Source organism: Eleutherodactylus coqui, chromosome 1 (assembly GCF_035609145.1).
Source record: "Eleutherodactylus coqui strain aEleCoq1 chromosome 1, aEleCoq1.hap1, whole genome shotgun sequence".
Classification (NCBI taxonomy): domain Eukaryota; kingdom Metazoa; phylum Chordata; class Amphibia; order Anura; family Eleutherodactylidae; genus Eleutherodactylus; species Eleutherodactylus coqui.
Genome location: NC_089837.1, coordinates 58,793,666 through 58,802,744, shown reverse-complemented (window position 1 = coordinate 58,802,744; position 9,079 = coordinate 58,793,666).

Below are 9,079 nucleotides of genomic sequence, written 5' to 3'. Positions count from 1 at the left end.
GGCAGGTGAAACCCATTAATCGCTTTGGTTAATGTGGCTTAAGTGGTAACTAGGCCTGGAGGCAGCCCAGTTTAACGAAAAATTGGTTCAAGTTAAAGTTTCAACGCTTTTAAGAGCATTGAAACGTATAAAAATTTTTAAGCAAAATTATATGAGTGAGCCTTGTGGCCCTAAGAAAAATTGCCCGTTCGGCGTGATTACGTGAGGTTTCAGGAGGAGGAGCAGGAGGAGGAGGAGGAATATTATACACAGATTGATGAAGCAGAAATGTCCCCGTTTTGGATGGTGAGAGAGAACGATGCTTCCATCCGCGGGTGCAGCCTACATATTGCTTAGGTATCGCTGCTGTCCGCTGGTGGAGAAGAGAAGTCTGGGGAAATCCAGGCTTTGTTTATCTTGATGAGTGTAAGCCTGTCGGCACTGTCGGTTGACAGGCGGGTACGCTTATCTGTGATGATTCCCCCAGCCGCACTAAACACCCTCTCTGACAGGACGCTAGCCGCAGGACAAGCAAGCACCTCCAGGGCATACAGCGCAAGTTCAGGCCACGTGTCCAGCTTCGACACCCAGTAGTTGTAGGTGGCAGAGGCATCAGGGAGGACGGTCGTGCGATCGGCTACGTACTCCCTCACCATCCTTTTACAGTGCTCCCGCCGACTCAGCCTTGACTGGGGAGCGGTGACACAGTCTTGCTGGGGAGCCATAAAGCTGTCCAGGCCCTTAAAGACTGTTGTATTGCCTGTGCTGTACATGCTGCTCGATCTCCGCACCTCCCCTGCTACCTGGCCCTCGGAAGTGTGCCTTCTGCCACTAGCGCTGTCGGATGGGAATTTTACCATCAGCTAGTCCGCCAGGGTCCTGTGGTATAGCAACACTCTCGAACCCCTTTCCTCTTCGGGAATGAGAGTGGAAAGGTTCTCCTTATACCGTGGGTCGAGCAGTGTGTACACCCAGTAATCCGTAGTGGCCAGAATGCGTGTAACGCGAGGGTCACGAGAAAGGCATCCTAATATGAAGTCAGCCATGTGTGCCAGGGTACCTGTACGCAACACATGGCTGTCTTCACTAGGAAGATCACTTTCAAGATCCTCCTCCTCCTCCTCCTCCTCCTCAGGCCATACACGCTGAAAGGATGACAGGCAAGCAGCATGGCTACCGTCAGCAGTGGGCCAAGCTGTCTCTTCCCCCTCCTCCTCATCCTCCTCATGCTCCTCCTCCTCCTCCTGAACGCGCTGAGATATAGACAGGAGGGTGCTCTGACTATCCAGCGACATACTGTCTTCCCCCGGCTCTGTTTCCGAGCGCAAAGCGTCTGCCTTTATGCTTTGCAGGGAACTTCTCAAGATGCATAGCAGAGGAATGGTGACGCTAATGATTGCAGCATCGCCGCTCACCACCTGGGTAGACTGCTCAAAGTTTCGAAGGACCTGGCAGATGTCTGCCAACCAGGCCCACTCTTCTGAAAATAATTTAGGAGGCTGACTCCCACTGCGCCGCCCATGTTGGAGTTGGTATTCCACTATAGCTCTACGCTGCTCATAGAGCCTGGCCAACATGTGGAGCGTAGAGTTCCACCGTGTGGGCACGTCGCACAGCAGTCGGTGCACTGGCAGATTAAACCGATGTTGCAGGGTCCGCAGGGTGGCAGCGTCCGTGTGGGACTTGTGGAAATGTGCGCAGAGCCGGCGCACCTTTACGAGCAGGTCTGACAAGCGTGGGTAGCTTTTCAGAAAGCGCTGAACCACCAAATTAAAGACGTGGGCCAGGCATGGCACGTGCGTGAGGCTGCCGAGCTGCAGAGCCGCCACCAGGTTACGGCCGTTGTCACACACGACCATGCCCGGTTGGAGGCTCAGCGGCGCAAGCCAGCGGTCGGTCTGCTGTGTCAGACCCTGCAGCAGTTCGTGGGCCATGTGCCTCTTATCTCCTAAGCTGAGTAGTTTCAGCACGGCCTGCTGACGCTTGCCCACCGCTGTGCTGCCACGACGCGCGACACCGACTGCTGGCGACGCGCTGCTGCTGTTGACACATCTTGATTGCGAGACAGAGGTTGCGTTGGAGGAGGAGGAGGGTGCTTTAGTGGAGGAAGCATACACCGCCGCAGATACCACCACCGAGCTGGGGCCCGCAATTCTGGGGGTGGGTAGGACGTGAGCGGTCCCAGGCTCTGACTCTGTCCCAGCCTCCACTAAATTCACCCAATGTGCCGTCAGGGAGATGTAGTGGCCCTGCCCGCCTGTGCTTGTCCACGTGTCCGTTGTTAAGTGGACCTTGGCAGTAACCGCGTTGGTGAGGGCGCGTACAATGTTGCGGGAGACGTGGTCGTGCAGGGCTGGGACGGCACATCGGGAAAAGTAGTGGCGACTGGGAACTGAGTAGCGCGGGGCCGCCGCCGCCATCATACTTTTGAAGGACTCCATTTCCACAACCCTATACGGCAGCATCTCAAGGCTGATAAATTTGGCTATGTGGACGGTTAACGCTTGAGCGTGCGGGTGCGTGGCGGCGTACTTGCGCTTGCGCTCAAACACTTGCGCTAGCGACGGCTGGACGGTGCGGTGCGAGACATTGCTGGATTGGGCCGAGGACAGCGGAGGTGAGGGTGTGGGTGCAGGCCAGGAGACGGTACTGCCTGTGTCCTCAGAGCGGGGTTGGATCTCAGTGGCAGGTTGGGGCACAGGGGGAGAGGCAGCGGTGCAAACCGGAGGCGGTGAACGGCCTTCGTCCCACCTTGTGGGGTGCTTGGCCATCATATGTCTGCGCATGCTGGTGGTGGTGAGGCTGTTGGTGGTGGCTCCCCGGCTGATCTTGGCACGACAAAGGTTGCACACCACTGTTCGTCGGTCGTCAGGCGTCTCTGTGAAAAACTGCCAGACCTTAGAGCACCTTGGCCTCTGCAGGGTGGCATGGCGCGAGGGTGCGCTTTGGGAAACAGTTGGTGGATTATTCGGTCTGGCCCTGCCTCTACCCCTGGCCACCGCACTGCCTCTTGCAACCTGCCCTGCTGCTGCCCTTGCCTCCCCCTCTGAAGACCTGTCCTGAGTAGGCGTTGCAAACCAGGTGGGGTCAGTCACCTCATCGTCCTGCTGCTCTTCCTCCGAATCCTCTGTGCGCTCCTCCCTCGGACTTACTGCCCTTACTACTACCTCACCGATAGACAACTGTGTCTCATCGTCATCGTCCTCCTTACCCACTGAAAGGTCTTGAGACAGTTGCCGGAAGTCCCCAGCCTCATCCCCCGGACCCTGTGAACTTTCCAATGGTTGGGCATCAGTGACGATAAACTCCTCTGGTGGGAGAGGAACCACTGCTGCCCAATCTGAGCAGGGGCCCGAGAACAGTTCCTGGGAGTGTTCCCGCTCCTGAGCATGTGTCATTGTAGTGGAGTGAGGAGGCTGGGAAGGAGGAGCAGCAGACAGAGGATTCGGATTTGCAGCAGTGGACGGCGCAGAACTGTTGGTGGATGATAGGTTGCTCGAAGCACTTTCTGCCATCCACGACAGGACCTGCTCACACTGCTCATTTTCTAATAAAGGTCTCCCGCGTGGACCCATTAATTGTGCGATGAATGTGGGGACGCCAGAAACGTGCCTCTCTCGTAATCGCGCAGCAGTCGGCTGCGATACACCTGGATCAGGAGTTCGGCCTGTGCCCACACCCTCACTTGGCCCTCCGCGTCCTCGGCCGCGTCCACGTCCTCTAGGCCTACCCCTACCCCTCAGCATGCTGTATTACCAGTGATTTGATTTCCCAGGCAGGAAATAAATTGGCGCAAGCCTGCTGTTAAACGTAGCTGGCTGCGTATGATTTCTTTACGTTCTCCACCCACCACACACGTACCCAGAACGCTGAGGACTGTCAGAGGCAGGCCAAATAGAATGTTTCCCTTTTTTTTTAAAGAAAAGGCCCACTGCGTATATTCAATCAATAATAAATATGTCTTCTGGCCCTGCAAATGTGTCACAGAACTGCAGGGTTGCAGAGTTATTAACTACAGCAGAGCGGTGATTTTTCCCAGGCAGGAAATAAATTGGCGCATGCCTGCTGTTAAACGTAGCTGGCTGCGTATGATTTCTTTACGTTCTCCACCCACCACACACGTACCCAGAACGCTGAGGACTGTCAGAGGCAGGCCAAATAGAATGTTTCCCTTTTTTTTTAAAGAAAAGGCCCACTGACTATATTCAATCAATAATATATGTCTTCTGGCCCTGCCTACACAATTCTGTCCCTGTAGTATTACTGCAGGGCGCAATGCTCTGCACAGCCGATTAAAAAAAAATAAAAAAAAATGCAACACTGCTAACAGCAGCCTGCACAGTTCTGCACACGGTTAAATGTGGCCCTAAGAAGGACCGTTGGGGTTCTTGAAGCCTACACTCACTCCTAACACTCTCCCTGCCTAACCACCACTTCTGTCCCTGTAGTATTACTGCAGGGCGCAATGCTCTGCACAGCCGATTTTGAAAAAAAAAAAAATGGGCAACACTGCTAACAGCAGCCTCCACACGGATAGATGTGGCCCTAAGAAGGACCGTTGGGGTTCTGGAAGCCTACACTCACTCCTAACGCTCTCCCTACAGCAGCTCCAACACAACAGCACTTTCCCTCAGCTAACTCACAAGGCATCTGAGGCGAGCCGCGGGAGGGGCCGACTTTTATACTCGGGTGACATCTGATCTCCCCAGCCACTCACAGCAGGGGGGTGGTATAGGGCTTGAACGTCACAGGGGGAAGTTGTAATGCCTTCCCTGTCTTTCAATTGGCCAGAAAAGTGCTCTAACGTCTCAAAGAGGAAACTGAAAGTAACCCGAACATCGCGTGGTACTCGTTAAGAGTAACGAGCATCCCGAACACGCTAATATTCGCCCGAGCATCAAGCTCGGATGAGTACGTTCGCTCATCTCTAATAGTGAACCTTTAGGCCGCTTCTACATTGGCGACACGATATGGAAGCGAGAAAATCGCAGCGCTATTGCATCGGATATCCGCGCGATATCCCTGTTTTCTCACAGCAATAACACGATTTTATGTCACTATAAAGACATAAAGACATTGGAAATTCCCCGCCTCCAAGAAGCGCAGAATCTGATTGGTTGAGCGTCGTGGTGCCTAGCCAATCAGAGCCAGCACTCGATGAACCAATCACAGCCATTCAATCAATTCCTGGCCAGATGACATGCCTGAAAACCAGTGCCGGGTATAGAGGAGAAGATCCAGTAGAGCTGGACATCGCTTTGAGGTGAAGTGTTTTTTTCTGCAGCTAAGGCTTATTTTCGGGGTAGGGCTTATATTTCATGCCTTCCACCGAAAATTCTCGCATGTGGTGCTACAAAGTCGTGCGGCTTTGTAGTACCACTTGCGACTTTGTAGTGCTACAAAATTGCGGTATCGCTGTGAGAAAACAGCAATATCACACGGACCACCGATGCAATATCACTGTGATTTTCTCATGTCGCCTGTGTGAAACAGGCCTAAATATCTTTGGGTGATGCTTTTCCTATATGCAGTAGAGAGGTATTGCATGTTGTCATCAGTATTGTGTTATTTTATTTTTTATATAGGCACCAATAAAGGAATTTTTAACTGTTTATATGCAAAACTGCTGGGATACTCATTACTTAAAAAAAGAATGCAAGAGTTACTGTTTTTAGTTCATCTTGCCTCCCAAAAAAAGAATAAAAAGTGATCCACAACTGGCATATACCCTGAAATGGTACAAATTAAAACGACAGCTGATCGCACAAATAACAAACCTCCTTTACAGAACAATAAGAATGTTCTGTCCTTTAAAAGATACGACCCAAAAACTAATTACTAATTACAAAAACAAATAATTATTTGCTATAAAAAAAGTTTTATTGTGCAAAAACATTTTAAAAAAATTAAAAAACACTCTACAAATTTAGTATCAGTGTAATCGTAACTGCCCATATAATAGAGGTAGCACGTTATTTATACCACATGGTGAACGCAGTCAAGGCCGATCCCAAAAAACAATAGCGGAATGACTTTATTTCTATATACGCATCGGTGACTATAAAGAAGGTGAGTGAAATGACATCGCACATATCACCCTGACCACTGTGATTGCTGCCACAAAGGAGAACGTTATGATCCTCCCTCCTGTCAGGCCAGTGATGACAAGAGGTGTTTCTTTTGACAATTTACCAAAGACTGATAAAAGGAACAGATTTTTCCTGTAAGGGATCCAGGAAGAAGATGGAATTGCCAGCAAGCCACAATTGTGTCTTAGCATTAGCCTGGCTGTTGTGACATGTACGTCTATTCTGTATGCGGAGAATACTGGGGATTATGCTGGAGATGAGTCATTATGTATAGCTGTAGTCAAGACACGAATATTGTATGCCCGGCGGCCATCTTGTCAGTACACATGACTATTTAGCCAACATGTGAATCATCATTCACGGACCATTTGGGTACACATTTGTTTAGGCCCTAACCCTCAAAGACTCCGCGTTCTGGACATTTGGGATGCATGATATAGGTTATCATTGGTTTATACCTTAAACACAGTTCTAAAGCCTTGTTACATGCAGCATTGTCCTGCTGACATGGTCTGTAATTTTTGTAGCCATATGGCGATCAACTGGGTCAACTGGTTTTTCTGAGCCAAAACTTTGTCAAAATGGTGCCCTTTTAGCAAATGTTTGATTAGCATCTAGATATGTTAATCTATGTTGAATAACATAGGCTTTGGGCAAATGGAAAGAGGGTTGTCAAAACCAGACAATCCTTTTAACCCCTTAAGGACCAGGGTTTGGTCCTAAATGACCAGACACTGTAGGGAACCACAGAAAAATAGAATAAAATATAACTTTTATTAATTAAGATAAAAAAGCAAAAGAAAAACAATATAGTGCGATATAAGGTGATGAGATAAAACTATGCTCGAATAGTAATAAAGAAGAAGTCTCTTTGATTTTATCAATTTTCATAGGCCAAGATGATTCCTTGAGGGGAAAAATCTTTATACCCTCTTGCAATATCCGTAAGGTACTGAGTAGTTAGAATTAGTTGTTATTTTCTATTACTCGTTCTCCCCCCTCTATAAAGTAGAGGATGTCAGTATATTCCCCTATCGGAGGTTCTTATGTATTCTCACATAGAGAGAAAGGGAATAGTAACGTATATCTATGATGTTCTAGTCACAGAGGAGATTATTAACCAGAACCCTGTATTCCCGCCATACACAGGGCTACGTATTTCTCTAGATATATAATAGAGTGCTGGAATCTTATCTCGGACTTGAGCACGGTGAGTATATCACCAAGCTCAGAAGTATATCGAAGTCATACGCAGATTGCTTATATGTGTCCACAATCGTCAAGGGGTAGATGTACATCCCAAGTACAAGTGTTGTGTTTAACTTAAGGATAGTGGATAAAGTAAGTCATGCAAGGTATGCCCCACACATTGGGGAATAACCTATTGCAGGATTTTCATCAACTACCACAGTGTGAATCGATATAAAATAATTAGAGAACTTCTAAAAAGTCCAAAGACGGATACATAGTGATCTCGGATGAAGATATAGATCAAAAATATTCGTCTGGACTAATGCTGCAGATCAATAGGCTATGAGTATAAATAGCTTCTCTTAGATAGCTGTAAAGGACACTTAGGTTTCTGTGTCCAACAGTATAAGTCCTAGGTGGTTGATTTGGTGCAAGGCCAAACTATTGATATCAATCACCTAGGTAGTCACTCTTTATATTAAATTGCTGTTAAGGGACATTAAGATTGTTGGTCCCGGTAGTTATGTGCCTAAATGATAGCTCTGGCATAAAAGCCAGGTATAGATGTCTATCACTTTAGTCAGAAATTCTATCCATCTACGCGTTTCTGCTGTCAGAGAACTTCTGGCAGCGTCATCAGGATGGATTCTATCCTAACAGCACAGTTTTTAAGCCACAAAGAGCAGTGGCTGATAGTTGATCTGAACAGCACAGTGGCGGGAATACAGGGTTCTGGTTAATAATCTCCTCTGTGACTAGAACATCATAGATATACGTTACTATTCCCTTTCTCTCTATGTGAGAATACATAAGAACCTCCGATAGGGGAATATACTGACATCCTCTACTTTATAGAGGGGGGAGAACGAGTAATAGAAAATAACAACTAATTCTAACTACTCAGTACCTTACGGATATTGCAAGAGGGTATAAAGATTTTTCCCCTCAAGGAATCATCTTGGCCTATGAAAATTGATAAAATCAAAGAGACTTCTTCTTTATTACTATTCGAGCATAGTTTTATCTCATCACCTTATATCGCACTATATTGTTTTTCTTTTGCATTTTTATCTTAATTAATAAAAGTTATATTTTATTCTATTTTTCTGTGGTTCCCTACAGTGAAATACACTTGATTAACGGGAACTTAACTACCTCGGTGATATTATAAATGACCAGACACTGTTCAGGAATTTTACCCACATGGTGGTTTTACTGCCATATTTTTTCTCCTTCAGCTAACACAATCATTATTTTTTCCATACTATATAGGGCTAGCTACTTAAATCATTTTTCACTGACTTTTATTTACGTTTTTTAATTTTACTAGGGGCAAAACGCTAAAAAAAATATATATTTTTTCTAATTTTATAGTTGTTTACTTTTAAAAATAGTATACTTATGCTAAAATAAAGTTTGGGAATGGGTTCCTCATTTTGTTTAGGCCGTTGTGATATATAATCTGTATAGTCTTAGATTACAGTTTTGGTTGGCATAGAATTGCGGTTTTGATTGGTGTCGGCGGTTGGTAAGTTACTCATTTTTGTAACTATTTTCTTTACCATCTATGTTCCCCATGATGTCATTTAAGACCACTGGTGATCATTTAAATTTTCTTTTTTCTATTATTTCACATTTTCTTTTTTTTATTATTCCACACTTTTCCACTGTAGCATGGGCATCCGTAGGAGCCCCAGTTACAGGAAAAACATCCCCCTGTAGGGAGAGTAATCACTAACAGAGCTGATGTGAGTCTGCTGGGACCCTGCAGCTCTGCTTTGGCAGGAGGCACCCAGTGGTCACGTAATCACCGGATGAAT